The 20,890-nt window shown below is 40.8% G+C and overlaps 2 pseudogenes; one reads left to right on the top strand and one right to left on the bottom strand.

Moving 5' to 3' along the window:
* Window positions 1–7,405: 7,405 nt before the first annotated feature.
* Window positions 7,406–9,454, bottom strand: LOC138169067 (glucose-6-phosphate isomerase pseudogene; annotated as a pseudogene).
* Window positions 9,455–11,127: 1,673 nt separating this feature from the next.
* On the top strand, window positions 11,128–20,643 carry LOC138169653 (nascent polypeptide-associated complex subunit alpha pseudogene; annotated as a pseudogene).
* Window positions 20,644–20,890: the final 247 nt, after the last annotated feature.

Raw genomic sequence — 20,890 nt, 5'->3', positions numbered from 1 at the left:
GAGAGAGAGAGAGAGAGAGAGAGAGAGAGAGAGAGAGAGAGAATAATCCATGTATTACCAAATCCATGGGCTACTGTGAGAAAAATACTTTGAAAACTTAAGGAGCAATAGAGACCTAAGCTGTTCTTACAAATTTATTAACAGACTAACCTGATTTAGGTGTTAGATCAAAGTATCATAAGGTTACAGCTGGAAGGGACTTTGGATGTCATCTGGTCCAACTTCCCCTCAACCCAATTTTACAGATGAAGAAAACAAGAGATGTTAAGCAAGGTCCAAAGCCACATAGTCAACAAATTGCAGAACCAGGATCTGATTCTTGGTCCTCTGACAGCACATCCAACAACCTTTCCAGAGTACTACAATGGCTTTCCTAACAGTTAATGTAAAGTGCTTACTATTAAGAGTTAGCACCTTTGGAAAAATGCTTACACTTCAAGGATCTGTGTGAGCTCATCAGTGGGGGTATTCCCTTCACTCCTAAGGATCACAATCCCTTGCCTATTAAATATAAATCTCTGTACCAGGGGTTTTTGTGAGTTGCTATGCTTCTCCCAAACCATGTAAAAACTCCCCTTACTCTTTGGCCCCCCCCATTACATTAAAGTCTTTTGTCTTCTTCCTTCCAGGGCTAGGTACAGGTTCAGTTCAGTCATTTTTCAATAGTGGCTAACACTTCACAACCCCACTTGGGCATTCTTGGCAAAGATACTGAACTAGTTTGTCATTTCCTTCTCCAGCTTACAGATGAGGAAACTGAGACTCAGAGAGGTCATTCAGATAGTGAGTGTCAGAGGCAGGATTCAAGTCAAGTAAACAAACACTCATTAAGCTCTTACTGTGGGTCAGGCACTGTCCTAAGCACTAGGGATACAGCTCAGGGCAAAGACAATCCCTGCTGCTCAGGGCACTCACAATCTAATAAGGGAGACAATGTGCAAGCAATTATGTACAAACAAGATAAAGACAGGAAAAATTAGAAACAAATGTCACAGGGAAGGAATGAGTATTAAGGGAAGCGTGGTGAGATTTCTTTTTTTTTTAATAGTCTTTTTTCACAATTATATGTAAAGACAATTTTTAGCATTCATTTTTCCAAAATTTTGAGCTCCAAATATTTTTCCCCCTTCCTTCCCCTCCCCTCTTCCTAAAATGTTAAGTAATTTGATATAGGTTATATGTGTGCAATCATGTAAAACATATTTCCATATTAGTCATGGTTGTGAAAGAAGAAACAGACCAAAAGAAAAAAAAACATGGAAAAAAATGAAAATAGTATGCTTTCGTCTGCTTTCATAATCCATTGGTTCTTTCTCTGGATGTGGACAGCATTTTGCATCATGAGTCCTTTGTAATTGTCTTGGATCATTGTATTGCTGAGAAGAACTAAGTCATTCTTGTTAATCATCATACAATGTTGCTGTTATTGTGTGTAATATTCTCCTGGTTCTGCTCACTTAACTGAATCAGTTCATATAATTTTGAAGGATTTCTTACAGATAGTGGGACTTGAAGAAAGACATGAGAGCAATGAGGAGGCAGAGAAATCCAGACATGGAGGATAGCCAGTGAAAACACATGGAGTCAGGAGATGGAGTGTCTTGTGTGAGGAATAGCAAGGAGGCCAGTGTTACTGGATCATAGAGTATGTGGAGGGGAATAAGGCATGAAAAGACTAGAAATGTAGGAAAGAGCCAGGTTGCAAAGGATTTCAAACACCAAAAAGAGAATTTTAGATTTGATCCTAAAAGTGATAGGGAGCCTCAGAGTTTATTGAATGGGGTGTGGGGTGTGGGGGTATAGTGGCATGGTCAGACCTGGGCTTTTGGAAGATCATTTTGACAGGTGAATGAAGGATGGATTAGAGTGGGGAGAGACTTGAGACTAGAAAACCAATCAGGTCCAAGCTCAGGTTCTTCAGACTCAAAAATTCAGCACTCTTTCTGCCTCTCTGAGATGCCTCAAAGATAATAAAAGTCTATCAGGGCTGAGTGAGACCTGTGTAGATTAATAGACTTTGTGGCTTAATTGATAGAGCTCCCCTAGCCCTGAAGCCAGCAAGATCTGGGTTTGAATTCCACCTCAGACCTTGGGCATTTGTAAAATGGGGAGAGTAACTATAAGACAGTCAAATGAGACAACAGAGGTAAAGAGTTTCCCACACATTGAAATACTCTTTTTTTATGTATCTATGGTCACTAAGCCTGAACTCATAAAGTAAAACTCCTCCAGTATTTCCCAACCACCCTGCTTGCACACAGCCTGAGCATGGGGCCCCAATTTTTAATAGCAGTGGGTGTGCCATCCTGAACAAAATCTGTGATCAACCGATTGGGCTAGGCACTGCCACCCCTGCTCATCCTGATGGGGTGTAGCCTTCCAGTTCTAATTATAACTGATAAGTGCCAACAGCAGTTAATCACCCCACTCCTGGTACAACACACCTCACAGAGCTGGCATTCCAGAAAGCATTTCATGAGGACAGCTGGGTTTACCTGGTAAAGCTTGATGCTCTGCTCTTTGAATGGGCTCCAGTCACCACCACCACCTCCATCACCACCCCCATCACCATATTTCCAAATCACTCTCTGCCCTACTTTGCAGAGCTCTGGATCCTTCCCAACTGGCCTACCAGCGCTATGTTTGCTGGTCTGCTTTGCCAAAAACCTTATGCTTAACTGTAGGATTAGCTGAGTCTCCTCTAATGCCACAGGGACCAGAGCTGGATGGCATTTGAAACATCTTATTCCTTGATTAAAAGCCTTGATTCTTGCAGCAAACTCATAAATCACTTGGCATCCCCAAAGAGGGTAATGTGGGGACACAGAACCAGATCCTGGGGAACGAATGTGTTAAGTAGTGAGTTTCACTCTAAAAACAGCTCAGCAAACACTTGGGGTAGTGCAAACAATCTAGCTTGGGCAGGCAAACAAACCTTAATTCCCTATAAGCTCCCTGAGGGCAGGGACTGTGTCTACTGGTCTTCTCCTCCCCCTTCTCCTGGCACAGGTCTGGGTACACAGCAAGTATTCAGTAAAGACATGTTGGCTGGTGGATTGAATTAGCTGGGTCTGAATCAAAGTTTATTATGACTCCACCTGGGCTGGGCTGAAGTTCACCTTTATCAACTAAGAGAGTTTGCTGAGCAAATAAAATGTGTAAACAAGATTGTTGAGACAGTTCTTAAGAGAACAAACTTTTTAAGGACATTTCTTTACTTCCCTGGGCCTTGGTTTCCTTATCTGAAAAGACAGGAGGGATCTTTCAGGTCCCTTCCAGCTCTATGATTCATTAACATACCATGCTGAGGTTGTAATTGGATCACAGTCACTGTTCTAAGGAGCAGAACTAAACAAGTAAAGACTGGGGAGGTGTTGGAGAAGCAAAGATTTCACCATTTTGTCAAAGGCCTCCTGCCTTGAAGGCAGTATGGCTCCTAGATAGACAGGTATGTGCCAAGAAAATAGAGTGTGGTTCCTTCCTCACACCCATCAGATTAGCTAATATGACCACTCCACCCCCCAACCCCCCACCCCCACCACAAAAAAAAAAAAAAGATAAATTTTAGACAGGATGTGGGCAAACTGGGACACTGATGCACTGTTGGGGGAGTTATGAACTGATCCAACCATTCTGAAGAGTAATATGGAACTGTGCCCGAAGGGCAATCAAACTGTGCATAACCTTTGACCCAACAATTCTACTACTAGGTCTGTCTTCCAAAGAGATTAAAAAGGTGGGGGAGGAAGAACCTATTTGTATAAAAATATTTCTAGCAGCTCTTTTAGTGGTGGCTGAGAATTGGAAATTGAGGGGATGCCCATCAGTTGGGGAATGGCTGGACAAGTTGTGGTATATGAATGTGATGGAATACTATTGTGCTATAAGAAATGATAAGCAGGTTGATTTCAGGAAAAAAACAAACTGGAAAGACTGACATGAAATGATACAAAGTGAAGTGAGCAGAACCAAGAGAACATTGTACCAAGTAACAGCAATATTGTGTGGTGAAGGACTGTGAATGACTTAGCTATTCTCAGCAATACAATGATCCAAGATAAGATTCATGATGAAAAACTGCTATCCTCCTCCAGAGAAAGAACTGATGTCCTCTGAATATAGACAGAAGCATACTATTTTTCTTTTTCTTTCTTGCCTTCAGTAGAGGATCAATTGCATTTCACACTTAGTTAGCAAGAATAATGAGTAAAAACTGGGAGCTCACAGATGGCAGCTTCTTCCTGTTGACTGTATCCCAAGTTAGCTAGTCCTTGGCCTGGCCTGCTTTGCTCCCCCACACTTCAGATGCCTCAGCAGCAGCCTCTCCATCCCTCTTCCCACACCTCCTTTTGAAAGTACTTTTTTGGTCTCTTGTTCCAGGTTCAAAAATTGCTCATTATAATGGTCAGGGAAAGAGATAACTAGGATACTGTGTTTGGATTGACGTTGAACAAACTGTAGTATGAGCCTAAGGACACATCCCCTACTATAAGGAGAAGAGGACAGGACCAGTTTTGGGGTCAATGTTCTCAGTCACTATGTCAAAGTTCAAGGTTCTCACACACTATGTTAAAGTGTGAGTGTTAGTGGGTAGGAGCGCTAGACGGTGCAGTGGATGGAGTACCAGGTCTAGAATCAGGAAGACTCATCTTCCTGAGTTCAAATCTGACCTTAGAAACTTAGTAGCTGGGTGACCCTGGGCAAGTCATTTAACCCTGTTTGCCTCAGTTTCCTTATCTACAAAATGAGCTGGAGAAGGAAATGCCAAACCACTCTAGGATCTTTGCCAAGAAAACCCCAAATAGGATCACAGAGGGTGAGATATGACTGAAAACAACTCAATAGCAATGACAAATGGTGGGTAGAGGAGCTGGATCTGAAGTCAGAGGAATAGGTTTAAATCTCAACACTTGAGAGCAGCTGCTTCAATTCTCTGGGCCTCCGGTTGGTTCTCTATACAATGAGAGGCTGAATTACGTCTGTAAAATACATTCCAACTCTAAATCATAAGAAAATAATCTCTGGAAGGGTTAATTAAGGAGTAGTTCTTTCCTAGTTTTCATCTACATAGCAAATAGCAGGCAATCAAATTCTTTTGTTATGGAGCATGACTGATGGGAAAGTACTTGTATGGGATTACCTCCTGGGTTGAATTTGTTGTGAACAAAACACTGTTTAAATTCAAATGAATGCAGGTCAAAGAATATATTGAATGTTTACTACTATTTTTTAGTGTTCAGTACTGTGGGTAGACACTGTTAGGGGGATGAATACACACACAAAAAAGGAATGTGTTGAATAATGGAGAAAGAAGCCCTGCCCTCAAGGACATGTCCCCTCTGTATGGTTTTGTTGTTCAGTAATTTTTTTCAGTCTTGTCTGACTCTTTATGACTTTATTTGGGGTTTTCTTGGCAAAGATACCAGAGTGGTTTGGCACTTCCTTCTCCAGTACATTTTATAGATGAGGAAAACAGAGTTAAGTGACTTACCCAGGGTCTCCCAGCTAGCAAATGTCTGAGACCAGATTTGAACTCAGGAAGATGAGTCTTCCTGATTCCAGGACCAGCACTCTATCTACTGTACTACCTACCTGTCCTCTAAAAGATAGATAAGACCTATCTGCAGAGAACTATGTTGCTAAGCCATAAGATAATAGAGAGGTGAAGCTAAGACTCAGAACAGAAAAATTGTCCCCTTCCTAGGACAGGCAAGGGAGAGAAGATGCAATGTGGAATACTTTTAAACATTACATTTAATAATTGCATGTATTTTTAATGCCAGAACATTTTCTTATCTGTGGTGTGTAGATATTGTGTGGTGTCAATTCATATGGATTATGGTAAAGGTCAAAGGTTTCTCAAAGATGCTAACATATTGAGGATACAATTTTAAAACTTTTACTAGGACATAAGAATGCTTTTTCTAAGCATTAAAGAGAATTACAGGGTGCTGAATTCATTCAGAACAGGGAAATGACAGATTAATTTACAGATTTATTGTTATACCTATCAAATTACCAAAGGAATACTATTATTGAATTAAATAGCATAATAGCAAAATTCATTTGGAGGGACAAAAAGTCTAGAGGAATAATTTTTTTTTAAAAGTAGGAATGAAGGCATATAGGCCTCAAATTCTATTCTAAAGCAGTACCTGCTTTTGTTTCTGGTAAAAAAAAAAAAAAGAGAAAAGTAGAAGAGAAGAGATAAGAAGATCCCAAAGCAAAAAAAAAAAAAAAGCCTATTTGTTGTTGTTTTTTTTTTAAATACCAAAAATACAAATTGTCAGAGAAAGGACTCCCAAACTGCCAAGAACTGCTGAGAAAACTGTGGAGTAGTTTTACAGAAATTAGGTTTATACTAGCAACTTACACTACATACAACAATGGCTATGTGACCTAAATATTGAACAGCAAATTATTTTAAAGAAACAGATGAGAAACATTCTAAAAGCTTTTGAACAAGAGTGAAATAGAATTAGAAGAGAAATAATTGGGGCGGCCAGGTAGCACAGCGAATAAGAGCACCAGCCCCAGTGTCGAGATGACCTGGAGATCGAATCTGGGCTCAGATACTCAGCACCAAACCCAGAAATAACTGGCTGTGTAACCTTGAGCAAGTTACTTAACCCTAATTGCTTTAAAAAAAAAAGAAGAGAAATAATCAAGTGGGATAAAAAAAAAAAGTCTATCAAATATCTCCAATAGATGTCCAATATCTAAGATGTATTGGAAATTAACACAAATATATTAAGACCAAGAGCCATTTCTCAATTAGTAAATGGTAAAAAATATGAATAAGCAAGTTTACAAAAGAATTGAAAACTATTAATGACTATAATTAAAACAGTTCTGGAGATTTCTTGCCAACTGGCAAGATGACAAAAAACGGGCATAGTCAATGTAGGAGGGATGTGGGAAAACAAATACACAAATACATTGCTAGGGAAGATAAGTGAATTAATCTAGTCATTCTGTAAAGCAATCTGGAATTATGCTAGAATAGTAACAGTGGCTTGGTCCCTCCTTCTGTCTCACTCATTATTATTATGATTAATAGCTAGCATTTATATAACACTTTAGGTTTATAAAGTACTTTACATATGTTTTCTCACTGGATCCTTAGATCAACCCTCGTAGACAAGTGCTATCATTATCCCCATTATGTAGATGAAACAATTGAGGCAGAGAAGCTAAGTGACTTGCCTAGGTTCACATAATTAATAAGGGTCTGAGATAAGAATAAAATTCAGGTCTTCCTGACTCTAAGTCCTATCTGCTTTGCTACTTAGCTCTTCCTGACTCATTTTTTCTCCTTACTCTTTATCCCCCAGTAACTAATTCCACCTTTCTCTGCTCAACCAACCCATCATTCATGCTCTGGCCTCACTTTCCTGCCCTAGTATTCTTTTGTTTTTTTCTTGCCAGCTATTTTAATTTTTTCAGACCAGCCCTGAAAATTGTGGAAAGACTAAACACTTGTATCAGTGCAAAGGAAGGATAGTGTGAACTTGCATGTGACATTGAGGACCAAAAATTAAAAACTCATCAGACTGAACTGGCCTCATGAGGTGGGACTTGTTTTCCTCACAAGGAGGAAGGAGCCTGCCTTAAGGGATGACAAGTGGATTTCTTTGTGACAGGGCAGGAAAGAACCAAGTGGTTACTACAACACAGATAAGATCACAATACAATAGACTGGGTCACAGAGGGAATAGGCATCTTCTTCATGACGTAGGCCCGGTGCTGCTTGATAAAGCTGATCAGCCCATTGGTGGAAGCACTGTGAAAAGTTACAGGTTTATCAGAGTCCAACTCAGGCTCAATTTTCTTGGCCAATTGCTTTTCCAGTTCCACTCCCCATTGATCATAACTGTTGACATCCCATACAAAACCCTGAACAAAGATCTTGTGCTCATACATGGCAATCAAGGCTCCAAGAATGAAAGGAGTGAGCTTTGTGAAGACAATGGAATTAGTAGGACTATTTCCCCTAAAGACCTTATGAGGCAGCAGCTTCTTCAGGGCATCACCACTCTTGCCCACAACCTCTAGCTCTTTTCATGCCTCCTCTGCTGTCTTTCCTTTCATCAGGGCCTCAGTCTGAGCTAGGAAGTTGGCTAGAAGAATCTTGTGATGAAGGCCATTCCAGATTGGATTCTGTGTCTGAACGGAGATGAAGAAGTCACAAGGGATCATCCAGGTACCTTGGTGAATAAGCTGGTAGAAAGCATGTTGTCCATTGGTCCCTGGCTCTCCCCACACAATGGGGCCTGTACTGTAGTCAACCCCAGCTCTTGATTTGGTGATGTATTTCCATTAGACTCCCTCTCACCCTGCTGGAAGTAAGCAGCAAAGCAGTGCATATACTGGTCATAGGGCAGCAGGGCCTGAGTCTCACATCCAAAACAGTTAATGTATCAGATGCCTAGCATGGCAAGTAGCACAGAGGCATTCTTCTCCAGTGGGGTGGTGAAGAAGTGATTGTCCTTCCAGTGAGCCCCCGACAACAGCTGCTCAAAGTTATCAAAACCAACATGCAGGGCGATGGAGGGACCAATAGCTGACCACAACGAGTAACATCCACCAACCCAATCCCAGAATTCAAACATATTTTGAGTGCCAATTGCAAAATCTTGAACTTTTGGTGCATTGGTAGACAAGGCCACGAAGTGCTTTGCCACAGGTGAAGGATCCTTTGCTATCTGAAGGAACCACTCCTTGGCTGTCTCTGCACTGGTGATGGTCTCCTGGGTGGTGAACATCTTGGAGGCAATGATGAAGAGGGAGGTTTCCGGGTTGAGTTCAGCAAGGGTCTTGGCAATATGTGTACCATCAATATTGGAGACAAACCAGACATGAGGACCTCCTTTGGAATAGGGCTTTAGGGCTTCTGTCACCATCAGAGGACCTCCAATGCCAATGTTGATCACATCTGTAATCGTCTTCTCAGTGTAGCCTTTCCAGTCTCCCCCACAGACACGCTGGCAGAATGCCTTCATTTTCTCCAGCATTTTGTTCACCTCTGGTACCACATCCTTGCCATCCACTAGCATGGGTGTGTTGGAGCGATTCTGCAGAGCCACATGGAGGACAGCCCGGTCCTCGGTGAAATTGATTTTCGTCCCCTTGAACATTTGTTCCCAAGCATTTTCTACCCCTTGAGACTTAGCCAGCTCAACAAGCATCTTCATTACATCTTCTGTAATGAGGTTCTTGGAATAATCCACAAGGATGTGTCCATTTTTGTTGTCAAGATTCAGGCTGAAACAGTTGAAGCGGTCCTGGTCGGCCTCAAAAAGCCGCCGGAGATTGAGCTCGGATGCGTGCTTTTGGTGCCACTGGACTAGCTTCTGGAAGTTCAGGTCCTGGCTTAGTGCAGCCATGACTGGGACACAGACTGCCCGGAAGGATATGGCGTGAAACTGAAACACTTGATACTCGGCAAATGGCCTTGCCCTAGTATTCTTAACCTTATCATTAACCAGCCCTTTACCCTTAAATCTCTTCTCCCTTGTCTACTGACCACTTATGCCTTGCCAAACCATGACCATAGGCTGCCATATATTTTCTCTACTCTTGCTTCCATGTTGTTGGAGGCAGTCACAGGTCTATTATAAATTTATGTTTTCTAAATTTCAACGGAACTTTCACTTCTGTGCAGCAAATCTCTTATTCTTCCATGATGGACTATCACATTCCCCATAGTGGCTGTTCCAAATCTTCTCTCCCTCTCCTCAAGTCTTCTATTCCATCCCTCTCCCTATCCCTCTTTTTCAATAGAATACAACTAGTACCTTGCTAATAGATTCTGTTATAAGCTCTTTCTTTTCCCCTAATCTACATCTCAAAATCCCTCTAACTCATTTTTTCTTTCCTTCCAGTCTCTGATAAAGATGTAGGTAATTTCCTTGTCAAGGCCAACCCCCCTAGTTGTACCTTTGATGCCATAGCTTCCTATTTCTTCAAGGGATTTAGACCTTTAATTCTTTAATTGTCTCCTTTTTTAAATTGTCTTTTCCTCCTCCTCCTCCTCCTCCTCCTTCTTCTTCTTCTTCTTCTTCTTCTTCTTCTTCTTCTTCTTCTTCTTCTTCTTCTTCTTCTTCTTCTTCTTCTTCTTCTTCTTCTTCTTCTTCTTCTTCTTCTTCTTCTTCTTCTTCTTCCTCTCTTCCTCCTCCTCCTTCTTCTTATTTTTCTTCTTCTCCTCCTCCTCCCCAGTCCTATGTCAAAATGTAAGCTCCCTGAAGACAGGGATTGTTTTTACTTTTGTCCTGGCACAGTACCTTGTATGTAGTAGGCAATTAGTAAATGCTAGTTGATCTAAAGTTGCTTGGAGGCATTTTTTCTGATGAACAGAAGAAAAAAACTTTCTATTAAGAGTGTCCAGAAGTAAGCTAGGTTGCTTCAGGAGGTAGGTTTCCCATTACTGGATGACTTTTAAGTAGAGGTTACATGACCACTTGTTAAGGATGGCAGTTAGGTGGCTCAGTGAATGTGAAATCAAGAAGTCCTAAGTTCAAATTGTGCCTTAGAAATTTACCAGCAGTGCGTCATTGAGTTACTTAAGCTCCATTTAACTCAGTTTCCTCAATTGTACAATGGGCTTAATAATAATAGTACTTACATCCCACATTGTTGTGAGGATCAAATGAAGTAACATTTGTAAAGTACTTAGCACAGTGCCCAATACATAACAGGTGCATACAAATGCTAGCTATTATCATTATTAGAAACTATTCATATCCATGTGCAGGTTGGATCCAAGTTATTTTTCAAGTCAAAGATTATATGATTCTGTTACTTAAATGCCACTTTTTTTACACTGTTATATATATATATGTATATGTATATATGTGTATATATAACTATCCCTTTTACAGATAAGCAAATCAAGGTCCAAAAGAGATGGATATTAAGCTTGACTATAGACAGGGTTCCTCCTAGAGGACTAGATAGAAAACCTGAAGAACTGAAGAAATTTGAAGAAGAACTTTTTCTGAAGAACTTTGGAATCAAATGTATGTCACGGGAGGCACTGGCAAAGGACAGCCCAGAGCAGCATGCCCACATCAAAGGTACTGTCTCTATGAGTGAAGCAGAATAGCAGCAGCTCAAAAGAAACACGAGATGCACGAGTTTGGAGACATCTCCACTCGAAATGTTCATACAGACTATTTGTGCCTGACCTGTGGTAACACTTTCCAAGTTTGCATTGGTCTGATTGGCCAGTTGAACCCACTGTACCTTGACCCCATCATGGTGATGTAATTTTGATCATTTTTGAGAACAAAGGACAGGAGCCAAATCAGCTAGAAAACCTGGAAAGTGAAGCCTTATATTCACTTAGGACATAAGAAAAAAAAGAGTATCTACTGAGGTCCCAAGATATAGACTTGGGGGTCTCGAGTGATGGGTAAGGATTTTGGTGATTCTGTACTTCTCTCCATTGTGATTTCAACAGACATAGGTCAAAAGCTCAACCAACTCAACTATGATGTGGTTGAACATACAACAAGTTCATCCACCCCAATTAGTTCCACAGTCCCTGTAGTGCAGGGTCCTATTTCCGACAAGGACAGGTCATGGCCATACTTTCTGATGTAGGTCTCTGAGGTGTGGGATGTACATAACCTTACTTTTTAGGATTTTTTTTTAACCATGCTATCCTTTCCATTTTTTTTTTCTGGGCTGGGCCTGACTGAGGATGATTCCCTGGTAGTTTAGATTTGATACTGGAATGAAAGAAGACACTCGAAGGTCTTTCAACAGTTAACATGAGGAGATTTATTTAGCCATAGCAGAAGGTTAGTCAACAAGGATAGTCACTGAGGACATGTTGAGTTTATCCAGTTGACCAAACCTCCCATCATGGTTTACCTTTCTAAGGATTGCTACCCCCTCCAGCTTTTCATGGCTACTTTGTCCTTAGGTGATAAGGAAGCGATATCAACAGTCTGGTTTCCTGAGCAACCCAATCATGAATGTCTCGATCCCTTTTGGGAAAAACCACCCTAATTTGCATGGGAAGGGGTATTAAGATATTTTTTCTAATGCATGCATGTTATTTCCTGAGTCCTCCAAAGCCTAGCTTATTCCCAGAGCAATAAGTAAATTCTCATTCTCTCTATCCTTCCCTTTTCTTCTTTTCTCCTCTGCATTTCCTCTGTTACACTCCTCTGTTTCCCTAATGCTCTCCTCTCTCCCTCTCCCCTTCCTTCTGTCCAATGGGGCTCTATCTTATACTGAACTAAATGATGGCAACCTTTAGTACAGAACTTCCCAACTTTTTCTCCTTCTAGGAGAACTTTTATAGTCAACCAAACTTTGGACCTCTCATATCCTCCCTTGTACATTAGATTGTGCCCCCCTTGAAGGCAGGTACTCTCTTTAGCTATGTAGCAGGCACTTAATAAATGTTTATGAACCGGTTCATGATAATTTCTAATTTTTTGTCCTTCTCCACAATGACTTCCTTACCTGGAATGTTCTTTAGTATAGTAATATCATTCTAAGATTCTTTTGTTCCACCCCATAGTAAGCAAACTGGTTCTAGGCACAAAGTAGGTGCACCATGGAACAGTAGGTAGGATATTGACCTCTTACTACCATGTTTCCCCGATAATAAGACCTATCCCGAAAATAAGCCCTCCCCTTACTGTGTAAGATTCCTCTAAAATAAGCCCTCCCCCGAAAATAAGCCCAATTGAGATTGCTACTGTAGTGAAGGTGATGCCCTGCGCTACACGCTACATTACGGTACCCTCTGTATGCATCGTCCCCCGCTCCCCCCCCCCGTGAAACGCATGCCGCGCTCTGAGCTGCATCCAATCAGAGCTGCAGCAGTGAGCGCGTCATCCTGTTCTTCCCCAGTGATTTGCTTATTGAATAAAGGTACATTTTTTTGTTCACATTTACCTGTTTATTAAAATTGCTGTCAATGTTCATTAAAATAAGCCCTCCCCTGAAAATAAGCCCTCTGGTGGTTTTCTGTCCAAAAAAATTAATAAGACAGTGTCTTATTATCAGGGAAACATGGTAGCTGTGTGAATATAGACAAATAATTTAATGGCTCTGAACCTCAGTTCCCTCATTTATAAAATCCCAATGATAATATCTTTAATGTCTAACTCATAGGGTTTTTGTGAAGCTCAGTGAATGAAAAAAAAATGACATTTATTAAGCACTTACTATGTGCTAAGCACTTTATTAATAGTAAAACAGTTCCAGTCCTTAAGAAACTTGCAGTCTACTAGGGGAAGATCATAGGTGTAGAGCTAGAAGTTACTTTAAAGATCATCTAGTCTAATCCCTGGAGTCAGGAAGACCTGAGTTCAAATCCAGCCTTAGACACTTAACACACACACACACACACACACACACAAACCTAGTGGTGTGACCTTGGGCAAGTCAACTAACCCCCTCCAAAAAGAAAAGAAAATTAAGGCCTAGAGAGGTTAAGTGATTCTCCCAAGATCTCACAGGTAATAAATATAAGCAAACTAACCAATGAGGTCTGAGTCCTGGGAATATGGATTCCTGTGGGTGATAAACCTGTTTCTGGTAGTATATGATGATGCAGAGTGGAGGAGCCTGGCTTTCCACTTCAGAACATGTGTAGGTATTCTATGACTGTTTCCTGATTAATTATTTCATGGTGAAATACCATGAAGAAGAATGCTGCTGAACCTGAACTGAGTATGCATACAAAAGGTATTAAATGTCCAAATCATCTCTTTCATCCAGGCAATTTGAGGGAAGATGAAAAAATGTGAAATTCTGGGCAGGGCGTCTCCTCCTTGATCTGTTCACCACCTGGTCACGTGGTACCTAGGGCCCTCTTCCCCTCATTGTGTATATTCTTTCTTATTCTTAGGTGAAAGAGTATTGGAGATGGAATCATTGTATGAGATCTGAAAGGTTGGAGGAACCAATAGTGATCCATGGAGAAAAGCTCATGGTTGAGACTGCTGTAGCCACCATGACTACAGCACATAGTAGGTGCATAATAAATATTTATTGACTGACTCATTATTGTTTGACTGCAGAGCCAATTAAAACACCAGTGTCACCCTGAGGAGCAACCTATGGGAGTTATCCCATCAGTGAATTACCCTTACAGCTGAGATATTGTTATCCTTCAAGCAAGGGAGTGATGCCATCTAACAACCATGTCTCATTCAGAACATTCGTGCTTTGTGCTTATTGTTTTAATTTTGAACCCTCTGTCCCCAGGGACTGAGATGGTAGAGAGAAGAGTTTGCCCCCAGTTCAGGGGAATGTGTTTGTACTTCTGTTCTTGCACTATTTTCTTAGTAATTTATCGCTTTGTAAAAGTTAATTGGTGCTATTGCTTATCAATGGTATCAAAAAGATATCGATTGGTTAAATTGAAAGTGGGTTACTAATCAGTGGTTTCAGTTATATTGAGGAGATGTTAACTGGTACTGGGACTGATATTGAAGGGAAATACCAGAATGGGGGCTTGAGCCAATATCATTAGTTATCCTTAATGCCTCAAAAGTATCCCTAGGATGCTAAAGGGGACACGTAGTTATTCTCTAAGGACATGCCTTAGTAATGTGACTGTAAACTGGAATAAGGACTTTCAAAATTTATATACACTACAAAAATAATAGAAATGGAAGACTATATATGTATATGTATATATGTATATATATTTATATGTACATGTATATATATATATATATATATATATATATATTTAAGTGGTGGCTGGGGAGGTGTGTTTTAGTCCAAGATGACAAACAGTAAACTAAGTTGCTCTCCCCTTGAGAGCAATCAAGAAGAAATAGCTTTTATTTTAAACTCCTTTTACTTTAAGACTACAGATATTTAATATGTGATAGAGGAATTTCATCAGAAGTGTGTTAATAAATGTTTAACAACCAGATCACTTGGGGGAAAGGGGAAGGGGAAATGTATGCAGAACACACTCCTAAATTCAATTGCAATATTAATATTTTCTCCACTATTTTCTTAAGCCTAGACAGTCAACAAAACAAATCAAGCCTTGATTTGTAGTTTGTCAGTTTCTGAGGTATAAATGCTCACACTGAAAATTTAGCAATCAGATTTCTTGAGCTTATATGAGCAGGTTCCAGTCTTAATATTTTATATCCCTTGATATAATTTGAGCCCTATGCCTTACTTAAACATAAGAGACTGAAGGAGAGAGCACCAAGCCCCAGTGAGTCGTTGTTCCTATATTCTAATTTTCTCTCCCCTTGATAGGCATGTGTAATGCAGGCATGGCTCTCCTACTCTCCTTAAAAAAAAACACAGCCATATTTCTTTAAGACCACTACTGACCAAATGAATCCACATTCAATAAATACTTAAGTAATTGGATTGAATATAATGGTGGGAGCCATCTGAAAGGAGAGTCTCTGAAAAGAATATGGTACCATACTGTCAGAAATTACCTCTTTTAGAAATCACAGTTGTTCTCCATTTCTACTGTCCTCATCCAATCATTTTTTTTTTTGGTCTTTTTGGAGGGGATAAGGCAGGGCAATGGGGTTAATTGATTTGCCCAAGATCACATGGCTAGTAAGTGTTAAGTGTCTGAGGCTGGATTTGAACTCAGTTCCTCCTGACTCCAGGGCTGGCGCTCTATTCACTGCGCCACCTACCCGCCCCAGTCAGTTATTTTCAATTGTCTTCTCTGAAGGAGCCCATGTTCTCACACAGGGATAGACTCTAGTCAGTATTAGAGAGGAGATGGAATCATTTATTTATTTTTCCTCTTAACAGTATTTTATTTTTCCAATTACATGTAAAGATAGTTTTCAACATTCACTTTTATAAGATTTTGAATTCCAATTTTTTTCTCCCTTCCCCCTCTCCAAGATGGCAAGCAATCTGATATAGACTCTACATGTACAATCATATTAAAAATATTTCCTCATTAGTCATGTTGTAAAAGAAGAATCAGAACAAAAGCAAAAACCACGAGAAAGAAAACAAAAAAGAGAAAATATTATGCTTCGATCTGGATTCAGACTCCATAGTTCTTTCTCTGGATGTGGACAGCATTTTCTATCATGAGTCCTTTGGAATTGATCATTGTATTCCTGAGAAGAGTTAAATCTATTAGAGTTGCTCATTGCACAATGTTGCTGGTACCGTGTACAATATTCTCCTAGGTGGAATCATTTAAAGTCGGGGTCACAATCTACCTGCCTAGGCCATCAAGCCATCTGTGGCCATCTCTGACTCTCCAGTTGTTTCATTCCTACCCCATCATGGATAGAATGGTATAGTGGAAAGAACACTAGACTCAGTCAGAGGTCTTGGGTTTGAATGTCAATTCTGTTGCTTTTTACCTGTGTACATAGGTCTCTCTGTGTCTCAGTTTGCTTATCGATAAAGAAGAGTTTCATTACATACTCTCTAGGGCCTCTTCTAGCTCTAAATTCTGTGATTGTAGGGACTTCCCACTTCCTGATAATCTACCTAAGTCTTGACACTGAACTGATCTACTGTAGTCTGTGCACTGGTTCTGACTTTCGATGACCTTGGTGCTTGTGTATACTTACTTGGTGCCAACTGCTGACCTGACTCTGACCCTCAGTACCTTGCTGCTTTCCTTGTCTCAGGAGGTAGCCATGTACTTATAGGTGCTATCACCCACTGAGACTTCATGATGGAAAAAAAGAAAGAAGGAAGGGTTCCAGCCCACACAGTGTGGGTTTGGTGGCCAGGGGCTGGTAGGCTTGGTTGGTCTATTGTTAAGGTATTTAGGGAAGGATAGGGTTCTAAGGAGAGAGAAAGGAAGTAGAAGATGTGGGCAGTAGTGCCTATGGGGACAGCGTAGGAGTCACAGCTGTGGGCAAAGCTATGCTTTCCTCAACAGCCCAGGGATGTCTTGGCAGAGCATTATGTTCTAGTGCCTGACTGGGAAATGTTGCTCTAATGTGGCAGTAGAAAGAGAGTCAGAAGACCTGGGTTCAGTCCTGTGATCTGATTGTCCTAAGTCTTAGCTCTGCCATTGGTACTGAGTGACCTTGGGCAAATCCCTTCACTTCTCTGGGGAAGGGGAAAAATTCATTTAAAAAATTTGTTCTTCAGTTTTCTTTCAGTCCTTAGGATAATCAGATTTTGATCTGGAAGAGACCAATAGGATCTTTTAGCTCTGCTCCTTCCATTTTATGGATGAGGCAACTGAGGCTCAGAGAGGTTAAGTGATTTATTTGCAGAGCCAGGATTCAAACCCAAGCTTTCTGACTTTAAGTCTTTGCTTCACCATGGTTGCCTTTTAATATTGTCTCTTCCAGCTTTAGCATGCCATATTAGGAAAATTTGAGCATTTCTGAGAATGATGGGACAAAGAGCAGATCATTATAGAGGAATGTTATAGAAGAATTCATCTGACTTCTGCATTAGATGACTCAACATTCATCTTCCACTTCAGCCACACCAGTCTCTTCACTGCTTTTGGAGCACATCATGCTTTTGTATCTCCCTATATTGCCTCTCCCTTACCTGGAATGACTTCTTTCCTGTCTCCTCATTTAAATACTGCCTTTCCTTTGAAGTCCAGCTTAAATCTCACCTCTCTCAGGAAGCCTTCAGGTGCTCTAGCTTACTCATGATCTCTTCCTTTCCTGGAAGTACCTTAAAGCCCTTAATGACCTCATCACTCCCATTGGCACTAAATCACAGTTGTTTACTCATTCACTACTCCAGCATGAGTCTTGAGTTCTTTCGAAATGGTAAACTCACAGTGTTTGGATGAAACTGAATTGAATTGGTGGCATAATGAAAAGAGCACTGGCTTGAAAGTCGAGACCTGGGGTTTTGGCTCTGAGTCTGCAGTGTACTAAGTTTTATGACCTTGGGCAAATTCATTCACTGTACTTGGTCTCATTTTCCTTGTTCAAATTAGGGTGTTGGGCTAGGTTTAGAAAATTGAATTAGACAAATATACATACATATGCATACATATGTATACACATATATTCCTTTTAAAAAAAGTTTCATTACTGAATTTTGTTTCTATGCCAAATCATTAGTGATACCTCCCATCACACCTCCACTACTGAACAGTACCTTGCTGGAAAAATCAATCCCTTCCAAATGACTGTATCTGACAGGGCATACATTTTGCATGTCCTCTCCCCTTCACCAAGAGTAGAGAAGTATGTTTCATTATCTTTTATCCAAGGCAACAAGTCAACAAATATATATTAAATGCTTCCTATTTGCTATGCACTATAGGAGATACGAAGGTACAAAGATAAGGCCACACAGTCCCTACCCTTAAGGACCTTATACCCCCTGCAATTGCTTTGCACTTAATTACTCAGGTATGTGTCCTATCTCTTAGGTAAGGACAGTTTTATTTTTGTCTTTATATGCCCAGCACCCAACACAGAGCCTTGAAGTAATGGGTCCTTAATTACTTGTTGAGTTGAGTTGAGTTGAATTGAATTGGAGTGGGATGGGAGAAGAGATAAACTTTGCCTACCTCTGAAAGTGACTATTGCCTGAATCTGCTGATACAGCAGCTCAAATCCCAGTTGGAAGGTGAGAGCAGTTCTCTTTGTAGCTGCCTGTCTCCAGCTGAACTCGAATCTCTCTTAATGGGCTGAGTACCCAGCTGACAACAAAGATGTTAGGCTAACCTAACAAGAGAGTGAAACAGAAACAGCACAGAGAGAGTAATTGGAATCTAATTAATTTGCATTTCATGAGAGAGTCAGGGATGTCACACATTCATAGACTCAGCCCAGCAAAGATTAAAGCCCTCACAGGGAAGGGAAAGCAGGGCACAAGAAGAGTAGACGAATCTGGGCACCTGAAAAAATTTGGAGAATGGCCTGGGATGAATAAAATTTCAAAGAAAAGCAGGGGTAAAAATGACTAGTCTGGGAGTGACCCAGAGCAAAGCTATCTCTGGGTCAGTGAAAGAGGACTGAAAATATTCATCAGCAATCCCTTGAGTTTAGAAGTGCTCCTAAGTCTAGCCTTCTTCTACTGGGATTTGTTCCACTGGTGGAGAAGAATGGGAGAAAGTGGCAGCATAGCACAGTGTCTGCATTTGGAGGGAGAGGATCTAGGTTCAAACCCTGGTATTGCCACTTTGTGTGACATTAGACAATTAATTCACTTACTACCTCAATCATCCCATGATTTTGCTCCTAGCATCAGTTAAATAAAGCATTTTCCCTCCAGGACCTGTAAGGCTTCTTTATGCTCTAAAGTTATGATTTTATGAAGAAAGGGGTTAGGGAAGAGAAAAGGATTAGGGTAGAAGGAAAAGAATGCAGGAAGAGACTGGGGAAAGAGTAGAGAAGAAAGGAGGTTAAAGGGAAAGAGGCAAGAGAAGAGTAAGGTACTTTGTATGAGTTTCTCCTGGGAGAGAGGACCAGTTTCAGTTTTGGTTTTGGTATTTCCCAAGTGCCCAGCACATAGTAGGCACTTAATAAATGCTTATTGACTGACTGATTAATTTGAAGGGTAGGTGATTAATATTACCATTCCCTAAGGAAATTATCAAAGTGGCTTCTCCTTCAGTACTTAAGCTATGGTCATCTTTCTGTTCAGCGTTCAGCCTCAGAAGTAGGGTGGGGTGGAGATTGATTAGGGGACAAGTTGTCCAGTTGCCTGGAGCATAGATGAAAGATTTATGACTCCTTTGCTGGGAACAACCAGCAACAAAGATACTAGTTAGTGTGCTCCAGGCTAAGATGCAATCCTGACTATGTATTGACAGTTGTCAGGCATGCCTGGGATCCCTAACCAACCTGCCCCTGCAAGACTCCTTTAGCAATCAGCTGAGGGAAGCTGAAGGGAAAGACAAAATCTCCATGGGAAATGACGATGGGTTTCCCCAACTTGGGCACAAAAGATAATCCCTCTTGCTGGTAACATCTCATAGCCAAGTTTTCCTTCCAGGCCCCCAACAGAATCTGTCAATGATGAATCACCACTGGCCCTTGAGGAACAGCCTTTTATGCAGGCTTCTGCACACCAGCCCTAGCTGCCTGCAGCTGCCAAGACTGATGAAGAACCAGTTAGCAAAGGAAAACAGTCACAGTGAAAAAGAAGGCATGAAAGGCTATGTCTAAGCTAAGACTTTGATAGGTCATAGGGGTTACCAGAGTAACTACCAGTCACCATCAAGAGATCTAAAAACACGATTTTTGTTGTCACAAAGCCAGAAGCTCGGTTTGAGATACCTACCTGTCTTTAGGGAAGCCAAGATTGAGATTCTCTCAGTAGGCACAGCTAGCTACTGCTGAGAAATTCAAAATTGAATGTGAAGCAATCCCAAACATCTAAGAAGACATATGAACTTGAATTAATAAATGAAAACACATCTATTAAGTGCATTACTGTGTGCCAGACTGCAAATACAAGCAAGACAATCCTTGCCCTCAAGGAGCTTAAGTTCTAATAGGAGAAAACAATCTGTTTAGGGGGAGGGGATGTGTCCAGAAAGAAATATCTTGTTCATTTTATTACTGTTTTCAGAGTGAAGAGGAAGAAGTTAGTGAAACAGGGATCGAAGGCAAGGACATGGAATCAGTCATATACCAGGCAAATATGTCCAAAGCAAAGGTTGTCTAATTACTAAAGTTCAAGAATAATGATACTGTGAATGCTATCACAGAATAGAAAGACACAATGGAGCAGCAGGTAGAGAGTTGGCCCAACAGTCAGTTAAGAGAGTTGGTTCCAATTCTACCTCTGACCCAGTCAAGTCACTTAACCTGTTGGCACCCCAGCAAACACCATGACTATAGATTGTAATGTAGGTAGTGATTGGCATTGGCAAAGGGAGTGCTTTACACCAATTAAATCATAGGTCTGGTCCATTATGAAATCAACATTATTGCTATCGAGATGAAGACTTTTTTCTCTC

The sequence above is a fragment of the Petaurus breviceps genome, unplaced genomic scaffold, assembly GCF_028583685.1.
Source record: "Petaurus breviceps papuanus isolate PSGF00001 unplaced genomic scaffold, PetGlider_PUasm1.0 37, whole genome shotgun sequence".
Classification (NCBI taxonomy): Eukaryota; Metazoa; Chordata; class Mammalia; order Diprotodontia; family Petauridae; genus Petaurus; species Petaurus breviceps.
Note: the sequence above shows the minus strand (reverse complement) of the source record. Positions and strands in the feature narration are given on the sequence as shown.